This window comes from Trachemys scripta, chromosome 5, assembly GCF_013100865.1.
Source record: "Trachemys scripta elegans isolate TJP31775 chromosome 5, CAS_Tse_1.0, whole genome shotgun sequence".
In the NCBI taxonomy this organism is placed as follows: domain Eukaryota; kingdom Metazoa; phylum Chordata; order Testudines; family Emydidae; genus Trachemys; species Trachemys scripta.
This window is the reverse complement of record NC_048302.1, coordinates 76683522-76703776: the sequence shown is the minus strand read 5'-3', so window position 1 is coordinate 76703776 and position 20255 is coordinate 76683522. Positions and strand designations below refer to the sequence as shown.

The following is a 20255-nucleotide window of genomic DNA, read 5'->3' as shown; positions in this document are numbered from 1 at the left end:
GCATATGGAGAGGTATTCTGAAACTTTCATAAAAGTTCACAAACTGTCTTGTGGGTAAAAACAACGAGGAGTCCTTGTGGCACCTTAGAGATTAACACATTTATTTGGGCATAAGCATTCGTGGGCTAGAACCCACTTCATCAGATGCATCAAGTGAAAAATACAGGAGAATAAATGGATTCTAGCCCACGAAAGCTTATGCCCAAATAAATGTGTTAGTCTCTAAGGTGCCACAAGGACTCCTCGTTGTTTTTGCTGATACAGACTAACACGGCTACCACTCTGAAACCTGTCTTGTGGGTATCTTTTCTTCCATTTGTAGTGGTCTAGGTCACCATCTTTCCCATTTCCAAATGCAAAAATTCCTAGCATCAAAAACAACAAATGTTTCCAGGATAAGAAACATTTTGAAACTATTTACATAATTTTAGCTATCTTTATTGAGGTAAGTATTCTATCCTTTTTGAAAAAACATTAATCACACTGTCTACTTTTGTTCTTCATTTTCTCTCTCTTTGCGATTTAGTCTGGATCTGATTTAACTCCCTCTAGCTTCCTATGTTACCAGCCCTTGTGGACTTTTAGGAAGGGATCCCTATGCCACAGTTTAGGAACTGATGACATATGATACTATTTGAGGAACAGTATGTGAATCTAGAATTAAAGACTATATGGTAATACATTCAAACAAAAGGGTGGAGTTAAGATGACATGTCATTTCCTGACTTCAGTGCTTAAAAATTGTAACTTTCTCTTAGAATTTTAATTTATCTTCATGGGTTTTTGTTGTAATGGTGGTGGGTGGGTGGTTTTAAGGAACAAAAGAAAGTTTTTGGAATGTTATCAGGGTCAAATGGAGTTAAAATGGAAATTTATCTCCCACCTTATAGTAGCTGCTAACCTTCCTTCTATATATCCCCCTGCCACACACACAGGTAAGAATGGAGGTAGGAAAATATTTGCCAAATATTCACAGTACCTGATATACCCTGAAAATGATATTACATCTGAAAAGCATTTCTTTTATGCAGCATTACTTGAAATATCTACAGTAGCAGTTCAGAAGTGTTACTACATATTAAATCTTAAGTTTTGCTGGAGTCCATCCCAGCTCAGTCCTATCCCCACACAGTAAGAATTGTTCAGCTTGACTTTTCTTATTTCTAGTACATTAAAGCATAGAGAAACACAGTAGGTGGAGATTTCTCTGTGGCCAAAGATCTCTTGTGAAGGAGGGTCAGATCCTTCGTCTATCAGTTTATCATACAGCATGGGAGTCACTTTGAAAATGATTCTATTGCAGTCAGCAACACCCAAAATGCGGATGGAAGTCATTAATCAGGCAGCCATACCTTAATGTGTTCTACTGTCGAGACAGTGACCATTGCTGACTCTATGGATAAGAGAGAAGTTCATTTTAAATTGGGATGCAGCTGTATGTGATAACTTTGAATTCAGCATTTTGCTACCTCAGTCTTCCCAGTTATCCCTTGCATTTGTCACATTCTCCTCACCTACCCTAATCTCAGTATCTATACTCAACTTTATGCAAACATTTCAAATCCATATTTTTGAAATGAGAAAGTTAAGAAAACTGATTAACCCATGTGACTGGGGAATTAGTTTCTTGGTTCTTAACCATACACTCAATTGAAAAGCAAACAGGAATACGATACTATTACCATAGGATCTGTAATTTTTTACATATTTGACCTGCTTGCGGGGTGAGAGACAGGACTGATGCTGAGAGCAAAGAACATAACAGGGCTGTGGGGCTGTGGCAGAGATGTGCAGGATGTGTCTGAGGCAGTTGGCCTTTGCTAAGCTTTGAGAGAGATGATGAGCTTTTAAGAAAGACCCAAGCAGGTAAACCTTTTGGATTCTTAGCTTGTTCTCTTCTTGCTGTGTGTACCTTTGGGGTGAATGGACAATACGGAAGGATCTGTTTTGAATAACTTTAATCAACTACTGATCACAGGTTTCCAGAGACAAGTGACTTACAGATAACAATTCCAGTTGGGCCTCCGTGTGTTAATATGGTTGAAACCAGGGGACTGCTAACCTGGGATTTTAACTAAGAGTAGTAGAACTACAAGGGTCCACTCTGGCAGTGCTGAAGGTAGTGAAACTTTTCACCTGAGGGATGCAGTCATGAGGGACTGCAAGGGGTGAAAGCAACTGCTCACTCTGTAACAGTATGAAGGGATTAGGGAGTGTTAGCCTGGTACTCCATTCTGATGTGGGGAGAACCACAGACTTCCACTCTGGGAGGAATGCCAGTAGAGAGCCATCACAACAGTAAATAAGGTAATCTGTCATGATCAAGCCAACTGGAGCAGAACATTATTCTGTACTACCTAGGTGCTACATATATTTATCTAAGATTACAGAAAAGCTCTATATAGTCTATTAATTTGTTTGGAAATAATCTGTGATCCTATAATTAAAGACAGTATCATTATTGAACATGCAAAAAATAAGTCTGGGTGGTGTAAGTAATATTGTGGGTACCAAAGCATTACTGCTTTCAAGGTGTGCATTACTTACATGGAAGTTATGGTACTAGAGAGGAGCAAATAACTGTGAAAGAAATTTTTTTACAAGGTCCTAAAGTGCTACTCAGGCTTCCCAGTGCAATCCCCAACCCATCCATTGCCACCAGTATATCTTCACATTGTTAATAGTAATTATGAAAAGCAAAAGCAGAATGTTGTCATCTTCCATATGCCAAGGTACTCACTCATTTTGTACTGCTATTCCAGTAAACCCTCAGCCAACCAAGTGACCGAGCAGCATATTATATAAATGATATAATGGAGGGAAGCCCCTACCCACTGTTCTCATTCTGGGTTTCAGAGAAGTGAATGCAGTCATATTTTATGCTGCTGCTGTGTTGTGGAGTATATTAGTAGAACCAGCACTGGAATATGACCACTACCCTTAATACACCTTATGACCACTCTACTACCAGTCTTCATATTGTAATTGATCCCCCTCCTTCAATTTGGAGAAGCATGAATTACAAGATGACATTACTGCAAACTTCTCTCACATCATTACTGTGGGGAAGAGAGCTCATCCTGCTATTCACTTTCCAGATATCACTCTTCCTACTTCACTGCTAATGGGCTCTGTCGCAGCATCCTCATCTATATAAGAAAAGGAACTGCTTCCCAATTTCTGGCTCCAAAATGTGGTGATCTCTCTATAACCGTCTGTTCTTCCCAGTTAAATTTAGCAAACTGGACCTTTATTTTTTCCACACATCTCTCTGGGGTTTGCAAGACAAGATGCCTAATAATGGGAAATCATGTTGCAGCTTCTAGACCTGGCCATCTTGTCCAGTTTCTATTAGAAGAGATGGCCCTTTCAGAGGTTCTCTTTTCTGCATAGATGATTGCTGCTGCTCCCACAGTGTGTGAAATCATTCTGATGCCTCAATTAAGCAGAAAAAAGCCTCTGGTTAGTGATCTCTCTCGTAGTGGTGTGCTCCATACTTATAGATCTGTAATTTACTGTGAGGGTTAATAGATTAAAATCAAGCCAATTCCTTTACTTCAGAGTTGAGGGAAGGGGTTTAATAGGGAAGTGATCTGAAATTAGGCCTTAAACAAGTTAAATTCCATTCATTTCCTGGCTATGTGGTCAAGGAGAGGATTAAACAAGGCGGTGGCCTTAATCTGTGCAATTCTTATGTATGAGTCAGTTCTCAGTTATGTAAAACAGACAATAGGTTTGTAAAGATGATACACGCACAGTTGAGCAGATTCTGAGTGGAAGTGTACTGACAACATGGTATACTGTATACTTTATCATGGTGAAGAAACGTTGGTCCAAATCCGTGTCCCCTCTACAGCTGCCTCAAGCCAGCCATAGAGCCAGTTTAGCTGTGTGGGGGAAGGATTCCCCAAACTAGGGGGAATCCCTAGGTGGCATAGATCCGTCATAGCAGATCTCAGAATGTGGGGGCATGTCTGACCCATCTACACTAGGTGACTTCCAGTTGCCATGATGGCCATTGGGAACCATAGGCAATCAGATGTGCATATTAGAGCAAGGCTCCCTAATATGGCTGGCTGGCTAGCCAGCCCCAGGATCAGGGGAAGGAGTGTAAAGATAGCATTAAAGCCACGTTTGCTCTCTAACAAGTGAAACTCAGACACAGTCCAGGTTTGGAGCCAGAAAATCATTTTCATTTGAGAAAAATGCAACTGTTTCTTGGCAGTATCAATTGGGAGGATTAAAAAGAACAAGAAATGGATTCCTATGGATTTTTAAACACCTGAAGAAAAAAGTTCCCTGCTATTCTACAAAAACAGTCGTAGGGATGTACAGCGCTCGCTCCTTGTGGGGTCTAGCCCATAATTTGTAATTCAGATTGAGAGTGGGAGATGAGAGGGAAAAAAAACAGATACATAGTCGTTATAGCTACCGGCTCTCGCAGAGGTGGATTAACTATGCCAGCAGGAGAAGCTCTCCCATCTTCACTAAAGTGCTACAGTGGTGCAGTTGCACTGATGCAGCATTTTAAGTGTAGACTTGCCCTATGTGTAGGCTTGTACTCAAAGAAGCACTCACAATAGCTTCTGCAATTACTCCTAAGCAAACAAGAAAGTTTCAATCAACCAGGGAAACAGAATCCATACCATGTGACTAGTTTCAATCAAAGCAATCTGAAACAAGGAAATGCACTGGTAAAAATAGCCTTGAAATTTCTTCAGGCACTGGAATGTGGGAAAATGTCCAGGATTATTTTTAAAAACATTTGTCACTTGCACACAAAATTTCAGGCAAAATGCTGGATTTTTTATACAAAGGAGTATGTGAGTGGCACTTTTGCAGCCAATATTTATGACAGCTCTAGCAAAAGTCAACTAGTCCACCCTGATTTTTAAAAATGTCTGTATTAAAATGCTTTACAGAAACAGATGTATTTCTTTGCTCATTATTTATTATAGTTTGCCGTGACTTAACCTGGATACTGCAAGCAATTTAATATATGGATTTATGGTACTTCTGTATCCTCCAGTAAAATGCTATTTTGTTGCTTCTAACAAAAGTACTCTTGCTTGAATCACAATATATATTCCCCACTCTCCCAACAGCAGTGAAATATGAAGGGGATTGAGGAAGACTATTATTCCTTTTCTTCTGTTGGTGAACAGTAGTGTCACAAAAGCCATGCTTTAGGAGCAGTGTTCTTTCTATACTGATATGAATATATTTTGCACCTAAAATATAGTTTTTGAAAAAAAGTCAACAGTAGAATTTTAGTGGCTGCTCTGAAGCAGATCATAATAAATGAAGTTAGGTTGTTTTTTTTATTACCTCAAAAACACATAAACAAAAAAACAGAACTATGCTTGTAATATAATTAGTAGCTTTGTTTTTTTTTTGCCGCTCATCACAGTCCCAGTCAACCAAAAGCAGAGACTTTCATTAACTTTTCCTGTCCCCACACTATCCTCATTGAATAGGAAAGATTTTTATTGAAGAGTAATAAAAGAGATAAAAGTATCATACACTTAACCTTGCAAAGCTCTTGAAGCTGAAGACGTATCAATGATTTCTGTAGCTGGATCTGAATTCTCTCAATTCAACACCTCAGTTTGGGGTCAGAGGCTATAGCAGCTATATGTCATGTCTACAGATCATATGGCTATGATCTCTGTTGCAAATTAGTCAGAAAATATGAGCAGAAAATATGTACTGGAAAGTTAAGGTTATTACTCTTTATACAGCTTTTCTTTCTTTCTTTTCTTTTTTTTTTTTTTTGGTCTGGGCAATGCAGTAAAAGATCTGGCTCAGATTTAAGGTAGGACAAAAAATGATCTGCTGAATGGCTTTTGTAAAACTACCCTTTGAGCCAGACAACAATTGGCAAGAACACCTACCTGGAATCAAATTTGTGAGCTGTTTCTCACACAATCAAGCTACTAAATAGCTAAATGGTGTTTTAAGTCTGACAAGAAAAATAAAGTAAAACACCAATGGAGCCCTCCCCACACTCCAGAAGGAAGGAACATATATGAAAACATTATGCATTTCTTTCTCATCTGTATCAAGTTTATCTTTAACTAAAAACAATGTGTAAAACAGAAATCGAAACAAAACAAAATGGAATACAACCCCCCCCACACCTGAACAATGTCCCTTTAATTTTAGAGCTAATGGAAAGCCATCTAACTTACAGATATTCTAGTTTAATAGTATTTTTCTCACATGCAAGCCATTGTGTTTCTACATACATACATAGCTAACAAAAGTAATACATAAAAATTACTCTCACAGGAAACTCTGTCTTGCTAATATCATTCATCACAAATGATCAGCCAGACATGGTTGATTTCTACAAAAAATATCCTTGTGCACATTTTTGTTATCCTTGATATTTATTCAGTGACCATCTGAGTAAATAGCATAAGCGTTACCAGGGCAGCTTGTATTTATGAGGCTTTGTATGATCAAATCATATGTCACCATAGTTAATTACATCCAAGTGGATGCTTGATTGATTCTGAAGTTAACCTTATGGTTAGCTATCAAATCAGCAAAAGTTGATTTGTTGCTTATCAACCCAGCTTCTGGCTAATTAGGACTAAATACCATATTTATAGGTTTTTTTTTCTCCAGAGAGTCAGGAATTGGCACATTGAAATGTGTTATGTACTAGTATCATTCCACTGTTGTATTGGAATTCCCCATATTTTCCCTCTTCAACTATTCCTGTCAAGGTTTTTTCCTGCTCAAGATAAGGAGTTGGCCTAAAATATCCAAGGCTGGATTGGTTACTGTTTACATAGCCATCAGCAGGCCATAATGTACCCCAAAGCCCACAAACACACTAGGGAAGGACACGTGGCATGAACACTTAGGTGCAGTCCAGTGTGCTCACTTGCTGATGGCTAGTAAGGAGTGGAGCAAGGTCATGACTCTGTCTCCTCCTGCATCTTTTGGGGGTAGCTTCTGTCCTGGAATAACAACTGGAAGCAGCATTCTTTCACCTCACCAAGCACTATGAAAACCAGGATGAGAGCCAGGCACAAACTAGCCCTAATAGATAAATATATAACACATCATTAAAAGTCAAGCACTCAAAGGTTAGGAAATGCCAGAATCAAAGTTCCCTGAGCCTCCTTACTGCAACTCCTTTGTGCACGTGTATAACGATTCAGTCTTTAATTACATGATCACATACTATTTTTTTCAACACCGCTGATGCCTCATGTAATGCACAGGACTGACCTGCTCTGGGGATGAATCAAGTTGCTGTTTATAGAAACTCTGGCTCAGTTGTTGGAATTGTGTGGTGAACAAGCCAGGTGACTTACAAGAAGGGAAAGGATGGTTTCCTGGTTAAAGAGTTGAATGCTACCCTGAAGAACTCCGTTGTATCCCTGCCCCTGCCACAGTGTCTCTCTGTGATGCTGGGCAAGGCACTCTAAACCAGACTTCTCACACCTGGTCACTACATTTTATCTTCTGGGTGCCCGACTTGAGACCCTGGGATGTAAATTTGCAGAACTGCTGAGCATTCAAAGCTACAACTTAAGTCAATGAGAGCTGGTGCTTTGAACATACCTAGTGTGGGCATCCAAAATTGAGAAAATATTTGGCTTTAAATCACTCTGTACTTCTGTAAAAAAGGGATAATAGCATGCCCTCATCTCACAGGGAGGTTATGAAAATAAATTCATAAATGTTGTGAAGCACTTTGATATGATAGTGATAAACACCACAGAAAACTCCACAAATAAATTAATAATTCTGTATTCAGTGCAGGGTTTGAATAGTGTACAGTAAATAATGCATGAGGCCACACCTTGAACAATGATGACAAAACAAAACATTGGATTGCTTCTCATTCATGAGCACTATCCATCCTGTGCACTGAATGAAACAGGAGTCCTGGGCTCTGAATTTCCTTGATGTTTTTGGGCACTGGAAGACACTCAGCATTACTTTAGAAAATTAAGCTATAAAAGCTATGTTTCATCACTGCTTGCTCTTTTTCTTGCAAAAGAAGATAGGATTATCAAATGAATAACTTGTGTTTTGCAATTTATAATGAATTGATGAGGAGTGCAAATAATATATACTGAAAAGTTAGTAACTGGATACAAAAGTAATGATATTCATGACTGCTCTAACTCATTTACATTGCTTTTTATCAGAACATAAATAATTTCCAGGACAATGAAATGGGTGGTTTGTCCAAACATGCTTGTCTTTTTGGGGAATTATGTAAATGGAACCTTTCTGCTCTTTGAATATATTGGTCAGGTCTCTTTCTTGACAATCCAATACAGGGATAATATGTTTTGATGTAACTGCTTTTGTACAAAATAGTTTACTCCTTACAGCATCTCAAATGGTATGTTGTCTATGTTAGTACCCAATTCTGCAAGGTGCTAAGCACTGCTTGTGACTCCAATGGGAGTTGAGGTCTCAGTACCTAGCAGGACTGACCCTTTGGAATGTATGCAAGATTGTCTCTCTCACCAACAGAAGATGGTCCAATAAAAGATATTACCTAACCCACCTTGTCCCTTTGGAATGTAAGCAGTTTAGGTGGAGGAACTTTGGTATTTTACTTATTTGCAAAATGCCACAGACATTTATGATGCTACTGTATGTAAATATTAACACGTAAATATTTAATAATCCTATTTAAGGAAAAATAAAATACCCATATGGTATAAGAACATGAACCTATTAATAAAATTAAAGGCAAATATACAGAAAAATGAGAGTGCATGTAGGATCCATAAAAAGGGGGAAAGAATTTAACAGAAAAAGAACAAAAACATATCAGCATTGACAGGTGTTTGCTTGTGGTGGAGCTACTGTCTTTGTTGGGAAGCTCGGTCATGCTTTTAGTATGCAGCCCATAGAAGGGCTAGTATGGAGAAGCACCATTGCAGAGGTACAAGTGGGAGGTATTATGACACAGAGATGCACATTTAAAGTGAGTAGCATACAACCTTTTGTGCAACTAGCCAATTCTGTTGGTTGGCATGTAAGTGGATGCAGAACCATGACTCATTCACTTAGGGCCAGATTCTGCCATCCTTACTGACATTGAGTAGTACAGCTTTGTGACATAGAGGCCAATTGTTGCCAGCTGGCAAAGGGTTCACTTCTCTGTATCAGCAACTCCTAACAGGACTGACAAACTCAGCACACCCAACACACCATTTTGATGATATTTATCTATAAATAGCATCTTGTGAGGTATCAAATGAAAGCTGATGTAATTAATATAATTGAGAAATGTATGTACTGATTATATTTAAACATTATGTGTACCCACGAAAATATGTTTTAAACTATTTAACAAGGCAGAGTTGACAAACAGGTTTTCTGCCAGACAAAGCATGCCTATTCAATTATCCCTTTCTCTGATATAAATTTAGGCTAGTAAACCAAACACAATGGGAGCTACATTTGCATTCCAAGTCAACATGAGGGTGTGAAGTCAACCTGGGGGTCAGCACACTGGAGAACAAACAATGAAGGGCATTTCAAACTTTTGCTGGATTAGAACTGGGGACAAGTAAGATATTTTGATTATCCATCATGGAGGGAGCAGAAAGGACAGTGGTTTTTGCATCCATGAACGGTGGCTCCCAGCCCGGTATTTGGTGATGCTGGAACATTGTTTTAGGTGAGAAACTACTTTAGATAAGGATTTTAGTCTGTTAAAGTTAAGTTTAAGGAGCATGTTATACTTTTGCTTTATGTGCATTTCTATTTCCACTATTCTTACTCAGTATTTCTTAAATCTTATTCTTTGTTAATAAACATGATTGTTTGCACTCTAACTATATCTCTGTGCTGTGGTTTATAAAGGACCTGATCCTGAATGGTACCAACCAAGCTGTGTATATATTGTTCCCTTGGGAATAATGAACCTCATAATTACTGTGACTGTCCAGTGACAGGGGCTGGACACAAGAGAGGAATGTTTCAGAGGATCTTGGGGTACACCAAGTGTTAACCTGGAAGGCAAAGTAGGGGTTGGCAGGGTCTTGAGGAGATTGTTCAGCTGGTTGACAGACTGGGGGTGTCAGAGAGCTGATACCCAGTTAAGCATCAGCAAATCTCTCTCTCTCACTGAGGCAGGGGGGTAACATGTTGACTCCCAGGATGGACACCATGAGAAAGTATCAAAAACGTATTCGGTGTTTGGTCCCAGTGATGACCATGGGATTATTCACACAGTAGTGTGCCACTTGAGAGGAGTGAGGCTGGCATCTTAGTTCTAAAACAACTTTTGGTTGTTTGCAATGCTGTTGTAGCCATGTTGGTCCCAGGTTATGAAAGTGACAAGGTGGGTGAGGTAATATCTTTTATTGGAGCAACTTCTTTTGGTGGTTCTTGTTTTTTTCACCAACAGAAGTTGGTCCAATAAAAGATATTACCTCACCCGCCTTGTCTCTCTCACAGTACTTTTATGGTTACTTTGAAGCTTTGCCACAAACCTGGTAAGTGAGCCGTTCAAAGAACAGCACAGGGAAGAGGTGGCAGCAAATTTCAAGACCTCCTGCCCTGCACTGGCTAGAATATTGACCTAGGCGAGCCAAGCTCTGCCCATTCCCCACTTACCTCAGCCCCATGGGACCTCTCACTTTTACACATGAACTTAAGGGTCACAGCTGCCAACTTTCAAGTGGTAAATAAGCAGCCCGACTTTCACAATAAGCCAAAAATCAAGCTGTGGTGGGCCCGCTGTGCACCCCTGCTTGCCCCCACTTGCTGGGAGTCGGTCAAAAAAAGAAGAAGCAACAAGCTACCACAAGCAACAAGCTATAAGCCAAAAACTAGCCAACAAGCAACTCGCAAGCCAATTAAGCCAAAACCAAGCCCAATTTCCATGTTTTTTTCATGGGTTTGGCATGTCTGATCAGGGTTTCTCACATAGGGACATAAGGGTGTTTCTCACTCTCCTCTGTGCCCCTTCACAGCTGCTCAGTCCAAGGGACAATCAAGCCCATAGACAACACTATTATTTACATTCAAAAATAACTTTTACACACCAATTTTTGTATTGCTGGGTTGAAATAAGGCGGCTTTTATTACCATTTTTATTTACCTGCTGTTGCTTACATTCATACATGCAGGGCTTGATTTAAACGAACTATGTTTTTCACTAAGCTGTCCATTTAATTTAAAAAGGCCAGATTTATTTGTCAGCATAATATCACTTTTTACCCATTATAAATTCCCTTCTGAATGTTGGCTCCTTTTCACAAGATCAACCACCTCGGAATCTAGCCTTTGCCAATGTACCTTTTAAGTTTTTTTTTATAAGGGACAAAAGGTTGCCATTCACAAGGACCAATTCTTGCCTATAACACTAAATAAGGTAGCACCACTCTCTTTTTTAATTATTAAAGGCCTTTTAAGTGAAGCTGAAAAGACTACAAGGGTATTCAGTGCAGAATGTTACAAGATGGAAAGGTACAGAATCAAAGACTTGCCTGCAGGTACCAAGGGCCCTTGTTACAGCAGTTCTTTTCCCCCCTCACACAATTGGAATACTTGCTTGAGCCTAAGATTTCAGTGCATATGGCATTTATTTCTATTTTATACTTATATCCCGTGACAGCACTATTCATGTGGAATGCACAGACATAATTTACTCATCTTAATATGAATGAGTTGGTTGATATCTCTTGTGATAAACTGTTAGGCATTAGAATTCTTCTCCTTGTATAAGATTCTAATTGTCACAATGAGAGCGGACATTGCTAAGATCCTTGGACAAAGTGAGCATCCTGCACCTTATAAGCGTGCTCTGAGAACAATTTCATTTTCAAGTAGAGAGGGAAGAAAATTATAAAAGTGAAAGGAAATGGTGAATTCATTTTATTCAATTTCAAATTAAGAGTCTCTGACTTTCCACAAAAGCATTATATCTGCCTATAATAAAATAGACTTACTCCTCATGTGGTAGTTTTTGGTTAGCTGAGGAAGATACATAATGCCATGTTCTAGACAAAGATATACCAGGACAATGAGCTTCTTTGGGAACAATTAGCTCCATTCTGGTGCCACCTGTAAGGCCTGTTGCACCTGGAGAAAGGCATCTTCTTAAAAGAGAGAATCCATGCCTAATAACGGGTGGTGCTCAGAGGGAAGCAGAGCTAGACCGCAGAGCAGCGACTGCTGGCTAGGAAATCCGATGATGATCCCCTAATGCCTGGACCCTCTGTAAGTGGAGGGACCTTTCTTTACCTTGGGGGTGGGGGAGTCATTTTTTCCCTGAAAACCCAGGAAGCTCAGTGTGAACTCCTCAGGGTATGTCTACACCACAGCTGGGAGCAAGCCTCCCAACTTGGGTTAACAAACTTGTGCTAGCAGGGCTCATGCTAGCACACTAAAATTAGCTGAATAGACATTGCAGTGGCAGCTCAGGCTAGCCATTCTAGCCTGCATCTGAACTCAGGTGACTAGCCCAGTCCTCTGCCAGCACTGCAACATTCACTGCATTGGAGACAACTTTTTATTTCAGAAGGTTGAAAAAGCTACTAGGGGGGAAGCTGTTCTAGACTTGATTTTAACAAATAGGGAGGAACTCGTTGAGAATGTGAAAGTAGAAGGCAGCCTGGGTGAAAGTGATCATGAAATCATAGAGTTTGCAATTCTAAGGAAGGCTAGAAGGGAGAACAGCAAAATAGAGACAATGGATTTCAGGAAGGCAGATTTTGGGAAGCTCAGAGAGCTGATAGGTAAGGTCCCATGGGAATCAAGACTGAGGGGAAAAACAACTGAGGAGAGTTGGCAGTTTTTCAAAGGGACACTATTAAGGGCCCAAAAGCAAGCTATTCCGCTGGTTAGGAAAGATAGAAAATGTGGCAAAAGACCACCTTGGCTTAACCACGAGATCTTGCACGATCTAAAAAATAAAAAGGAGTCATATAAAAAATGGAAACTAGGACAGATTACAAAGGATGAATATAGGCAAACAACACAGGAATGCAGGGGCAAGATTAGAAAGGCAAAGGCACAAAATGAGCTCAAACTAGCTACGGGAATAAAAGGAAGCAAGAAGACTTTTTATCAATACATTAGAAGCAAGAGGAAGACCAAAGACAGGGTAGGCCCACTGCTTAGTGAAGAGGGAGAAACAGTAACAGGAAACTTGGAAATGGCAGAGATGCTTAATGACTTCTTTGTTTCGGTCTTCACCGAGAAGTCTGAAGGAATACCTAACATAGTGAATACTAATGGGAAGGGGGTAGGTTTAGCGGATAAAATAAAAAAAGAACAAGTTAAAAATCACTTAGAAAAGTTAGATGCCTGCAAGTCACCCGGGCCTGATGAAATGCATCCTAGAATACTCAAGGAGCTAATAGAGGAGGTATCTGAGCCTCTAGCTATTATCTTTGGAAAGTCATGGGAGACGGGAGAGATTCCAGAAGACTGGAAAAGGGCAAATATAGTGCCCATCTATAAAAAGGGAAATAAAAACAACCCAGGAAACTACAGACCAGTTAGTTTAACTTCTGTGCCAGGGAAGATAATGGAGCAAGTAATTAAGGAAATCATCTGCAAACACTTGGAAGGTGGTAAGGTGATAGGGAACAGCCAGCATGGATTTGTGAAGAACAAATCATGTCAAACCAATCTGATAGCTTTCTTTGATAGGATAACGAGCCTTGTGGATAAGGGTGAAGTGGTGGATGTGGTATACCTAGACTTTAGTAAGGCATTTGATACGGTCTCGCATGATATTCTTATTGATAAACTAGGCAAATACAATTTAGATGGGGCTACTATAAGGTGGGTGCATAACTGGCTGGATAACCGTACTCAGAGAGTTGTTATTAATGGTTCCCAATCCTGCTGGAAAGGCGTAACGAGTGGGGTACCGCAGGGGTCTGTTTTGGGACCGGCTCTGTTCAATATCTTCATCAACGACTTAGATATTGGCATAGAAAGTACGCTTATTAAGTTTGCGGATGATACCAAACTGGGAGGGATTGCAACTACTTTGGAGGACAGGGTCATAATTCAAAATGATTTGGACAAATTGGAGAAATGGTCTGAGTTAAACAGGATGAAGTTTAACAAAGACAAATGCAAAGTGCTCCACTTAGGAAGGAAAAATCAATTTCACACATACAGAATGGGAAAAGACTGTCTAGGAAGGAGTACGGCAGAAAGGGATCTAGGGGTTATAGTGGACCACAAGCTAAATATGAGTCAACAGTGTGATGCTGTTGCAAAAAAAGCAAACATGATTCTGGGATGTATTAACAGGTGTGTTGTGAGCAAGACACGAGAAGTCATTCTTCCGCTCTACTCTGCTCTGGTTAGGCCTCAGCTGGAGTATTGTGTCCAGTTCTGGGCGCCGCATTTTAAAAAAGATGTGGAGAAATTGGAAAGGGTCCAAAGAAGAGCAACAAGAATGATTAAAGGTCTTGAGAACATGACCTATGAAGGAAGGCTGAAAGAATTGGGTTTGTTTAGTTTGGAAAAGAGAAGACTGAGAGGGGACATGATAGCAGTTTTCAGGTATCTAAAAGGGTGTCATAAGGAGGAGGGAGAGAACTTGTTCACCTTAGCCTCTAAGGATAGAACCAGAAACAATGGGTTTAAACTGCAGCAAGGGAGGTCTAGGTTGGACATTAGGAAAAAGTTCCTAACTGTCAGGGTGGTTAAACACTGGAACAAATTGCCTAGGGAGGTTGTGGAATCTCCGTCTCTGGAGATATTTAAGAGTAGGTTAGATAAATGTCTATCAGGGATGGTCTAGACAGTATTTGGTCCTGCCATGCGGGCAGGGGACTGGACTCGATGACCTCTCGAGGTCCCTTCCAGTCCTATAATCTATGAATCTATGAATCTATATGCAGCTATTTTTAGCATGAGCTCTGCTAGCACAAGTCTGTCTACCCAGACTGGGAGACTCACCAGCTCCCAGCTGCAGTGTAAGCATACCCTCACACTGACAACGGGTTAGAGACCCAGCCCTCGCTCGGAGATTATGGACCAGTTGCCTTGCCTGGGGTATTGAGCAGGCAGACTCCATGGCATGCTCCCTTCCAGGGCTGCATACTGCACAGCTGCATGGAAGAAAATAACATGGCTCCTAAAGGAGGTATGTTGTCTTGGGGCATATGCGCACAGCACGGGGAAGCAGAATGGAGGCTCTGGGATCCCTGGTGATGGGCTCAGAAATCCATTGATTGGTGACCATAGCAAAAACTGCTACTATAAACCATTCAAATACATTGCATTTCTTGCCTACCATAGAAATTCACTTCGCATTCTATAGTTTTCACAGGTGAATTCCAAGATAGCTCCCAGCTATGCATAACTGCAAATAGTTTTGCATATAGATCCAGCTCCTATATCATTCATATGCTCCAAATATGTGATCTAGCAAGATGCCCAACAATGAAATAATTATAAGCATGCTGTTGCCTGCATAAATTCCTATTTACTTAGAAGTCAGCAGGCAACCTCCAAATTCAAATTTACACATCCCTGAACACATGATGTGTGTTGAGGGATCAGAATCAAATCAAAGCTCTAAGACTCAGTATCAGGAACAGCTAACACACTGGTACACTCTGTGAGTCTGTTTATCCACTAAAGTTAGGACGAAGATATATTAATAATCCAAACCTGAAGGAAACATTATGAGGAATAGCTTTTGGGGTTTTTTTTGGGGTGGGGGGGAGTTTTACATGACATTATGTCAGCTGCTGATAGAGGTCTACTTTTGGTATAATTTTAATGTTTATACAATCTGGCTTTACATATTTTGCAGTTGCTTTTCTTTTAAGCTGTGAATGAATAAAATATACCTTGCAACTAGAGTGAAAGCTCCCTAAATCACCACAACCTTCAGATAACTCAGAGCAAAATTGGATATACAGGCTCAATTCTTTTTATTTACTGTATAATTAGAGTAATTATTTTACTTGGTACAGTAGTATAACCATGTATAAGTGCCACAGTTGAACTGAGATCTCAGATAAATAAAGACTATCCAATTAACTGACTGTGGATACATTATTTATTTGTACAAGTTATTGATGACCATATAACTCATGAGTGGTAGAGAGAAGCAGAGCCACAAGTGAGTTTGTAAAGGACATCAATAAAGAGTGGAAATAAATAATGTATACAGATACAGGACCACTGGATATTTGCTTTGTGCAGTATTTGTTTTAAAGATACATATTATATTTAAAGGTTACTTGAATTTTCAAAAAATATCACGCAAAGATATGGCTTTGGCTCCTTTTTTTTTTTTTTTTTTTTTTTTTTTTATAAATTATACCATGCAGGAAAAACAATCAGATGGTTTCTCACCCAATGCACTTTTCTGCATGTATGCTTTTTACTATAAAAGTAAATTTTGCCTCTGATTTATGCCTTCCACAGTGATAGTTGTTCTTGGGAACTAACACAGACCTTGATTCTGTAAACATTTTCACAGGTACTGAACATTAAGCGTGTGAGTAGCCATATCCTTCAGCGAGACTACTCATGTTCTTAGAGATAAGCAGATATATAACTGGTTGCAATATATGGCCATAAACTGCACAGTGGTTGTCATTAAAAGTTATGGTTTTCTAACAGATACCAAGATATGGTAAATGAGTGGCTGCAGTATTTCCCTAGGCTTAGAATAGGGAATAACTGTAATATTCATATACCACTGTGTAGTAATTGTCAGTAACTGCTGACTTTTAGATGAGGGCCATTATTTTCTTGCAGCCTTAAAATTTCAACTAACCTATAGAATGGGAGTGTCTTTTTTACAGGAACCCTGTATTGTACAACTGAGATCACCATGAAGAGCAAGAAATCCCCTGTGAGGCGGGAGGAATTGTATACGTCCAGGGGCTGTATTATGGTCATCTATATAAAATAAGTGAATATTCTATATTTATATACTGTGCCCCTCACTGTGGTATCTATAGTCCTTTGATGGGAACTGATTTTCAGGAAGTACTAAAGTGCCCACTTTCTGAAAATCAGGTCCCCTTTAACATGTCTCAAGTTAGGCACCCAAAATTGAGGGAAGCAAAATAACTAATCCCTTTTGGAAACCTTGACTTGAGTACCAACTCTTTGGTTTTGTTACTAATCCAAAACATGGATTCTTTTCAGAATGCTATTTAATCTTCAATTAAGAAATCATGTTAGATATCTCACAAGAACAGATTCACTCTTTAATATTTCACAGATTAGTTTTATGGGTTCTCTTTCCAAACAAGTTTCATGCTGACCTAAGTTATCATAATATATATAGCTGAAAATATTTCTTGTTCTCCTGAAAGCCAGAAATAAAATGACTGTTACGGCTCCTATTATGGAAAAATCTTCTTTTAATGATTGAAAGAGTGACCTCCTCCAACTGGTTTTCTATGGATAAGTCAGGAGATCTTAAAATATATTTGTCCTGAAACATCACTTTAAAAAAAAATTCTTGCTATAAGTGTTAGCTTCCTTTTCTGGGCTTCATACTAAAGATGCTCTATTTGCAAGCAAAATTTGTTCAAGTACAGAAGGCAAAACAGAAACTGGATCTGCTCTTTCAAGTCTCTCCTTTAAAACCTAATATACAAAAGTTGGAGTCCAAGGATGTATTTTACAGAGCCTCCAACACTCCATGTAAAATTGTATTAGCTTGAATTAAGGTATGTGAAATAATCTTTATTTCTGAAGATCGGTTTAGATTTGATCGTGTTACAAATCTCAACTTATTTTTATTCTTTCTGTGGTTTCTTTAAGTTTACCAATTGCCAGCAATACAGCAAACGTATAATTCGCCAACATAACAAGGTATATAAAAGTAACTATAGTCCACCTCTCCCAGAGCCTCAAAATATGTTTCGAGCTACACAGAGCTCTTCCTCAATTGTCTTCCTTTCCCCGCCCCTCCCTGGGCAGCTTGTGATCTGGCAAATAGGTGACAGGCAGCACAGATCTTGGAAAGAGTTAAATACCAGCAAATCTCAGAGATGAGGTGGTTGAGGGGCTAAAGTAATGGACTGCTATTCCATGGGGTGGAGGAGGACAGAAGTGGCAGGAAGCTGCTGCCTCCAGATACTTTGGAGTTGGAGTAGACAGCCCAGGTTTCTGACATGTTTCACTCTGGAAAAGCTGGCACATTCTGACTGAGCCACTGGGGATGAGGGAAGTCAATCAATCTATTATATGAGGTGATGAAGGACACATTGGGTAGGGTGTATGGTGCACCAGGGAAGAGGAGAGATATTCTGGGGAAAAAACATCTTTACATATATAATGACAAGATACGTGCCTTTGACATTTCACATATGTGCTATTTGTCTGTCTTATCTATTTAGAATGTAAGCTCTTTGGAACAGGGACTGTCATTTAAAGGTTTATACAGGGCTTAGCATAATGAGGACAACCACAATATCAATGTAATTAAAATAATGCATCATAAACAAGGGGTCCAAATCTTGACTGGTGGCTTTAACGCTACTGCAATACAAATAAAAAAAAAAGTAGTAATTGACTTACTTTGGTCAGAGCATAAGTATCTAGCTGCCTATGTTGGAGTGACTTTTTCCCTCTGGTGCCCTATTTCCACAAAGGACCTACACTTGCCCCAAGGGCAAGATACTATGCAAACAAAATAGGATAGACTCCTATTGAAGTGACTGGATCTCAGTAAGAAAGATCCTAAAAAATAAATTTAAAGAGTTAGAGTTCTTTGATAAAACCCAAATGTATGCATGTCAGCTTCCAAGAACTCCCATCCCATGTTAAATATCTACCCATGGGTGATGTTACTACCCATCATGACAATGCTTCTTGAAAACAAGCTCAGGATTTCAGGGCCCCCTTGTTAAACAATAGGGCTAGATGAGGTGGTTTGTGGCTGAGCACATATTCAGTGACTTGGGCACCCTCTAGATCTCCCTATGCATGTGTGCACAATTGGCAGTCACAATTTACTGTTACGTCTATCTTCTACTTCCCAAAAAATCTCAGCTTTTCCAATTGTTAAAAATACAATGTTCCTCCTTTGCTTCTTTAGGATGAAAGTCACCCCTGTGCAGACGGCCAGCACAAGATCTATGTACCACTTAAAAAGAGGCCTCAGAAGGTATGCCTACGTGGCTCCCAGCTTGAGGAGATAAACTCACGCTAGCTCTCATTGAGTCAGTACGCTAAAAATAGAATGTAACCATGGCAGTGTCAGCGGGGAGAGAGGCTAGCTGCCTTGAGTACATGCCTAGTGTCTCTGTAATGCAAACTTACAAATATTATTGTAACCCACACACCTGCTGGGTGTGGTGTTCTGTCCCATGTAGTAGCACTGAGACCACATAGAGAGAGAGATTAATGAGTCTGCTCTCCAGCCTTAGCTAAGAGCTATATGGCTTTTAGCTTATGCTGTAGAGGCTCGTGCATATAGCTCTAAAGAGCCCAGGTTCAATCCCACCTGCCAATGACCAGGGTCTGTCCGTGTTACATTATTAGCTGATTATAATTGACAATTAAATACCACTATGCAACAGCTTACTGTAAGGGTGCTTACCCTTTAGGAAAAGGCCTATATTGCAATTACCTACATTATATAGGTAGCCATGTGCAGTTCAATCATCAACTTTTTGACATGTAAAATAAAGAATTGATTTTTTTTCTTTATATTTTCATGCTTTACAATAGCAGTAATTACCACTGGGTTGGGAATTTTGTAGCAGGGAATAACCACGGATCCTTCAAACTGTTATGGCTCTGATCCACTCATGCATGAAGTACAGTACTAGTAACATGCTTATAGTGAAGTATGCTTAAGTGCTTTGCTGGAGCAGGGCCTATCTGAGCAGTCCTTACGCAAACAGTTTGAATGAAGTCAACATGTGAGTAAGAGTTGCTTGTGTGCAGAGATTTGCAGAGTTTGCAGCACTGGGCGGCCTACAGTTAAGAACTTTTGATTTTGCTTTGGCCACTCTCCACCCCCAGAAGGCCAACTAACAAGAAATGGCATCCTAATTAGCCTTTCATATGTTATAAAATAATGACCAATTAATAATGGCAAATGTCATTAGACAAACCATTACCTCATTAAACACCTTACCTCTCATACATTCTGAAGAATAGCAGCTGAGATCTGCAGGATAGCTTCAAAACTAAACAACTGTTTTAAAAAACACACTCAACAACCCTCTCTATTGTTGCCCTCCTTATTACACACCAACAAAGCACCAGGGATTCTCTTTGGCTTTTTTATTTTTCTAAAGAAGCTT

The 20255-nt window shown here is 39.6% G+C and overlaps 1 protein-coding gene across 1 annotated transcript in view; it reads right to left on the bottom strand.

The window, feature by feature from the left end:
- Positions 1 to 20255, bottom strand: part of TENM3 (teneurin transmembrane protein 3) — a 1277620-nt gene that overhangs the window by 987611 nt on the left and 269754 nt on the right. The gene's annotated exons all lie outside the window — the stretch shown is intronic.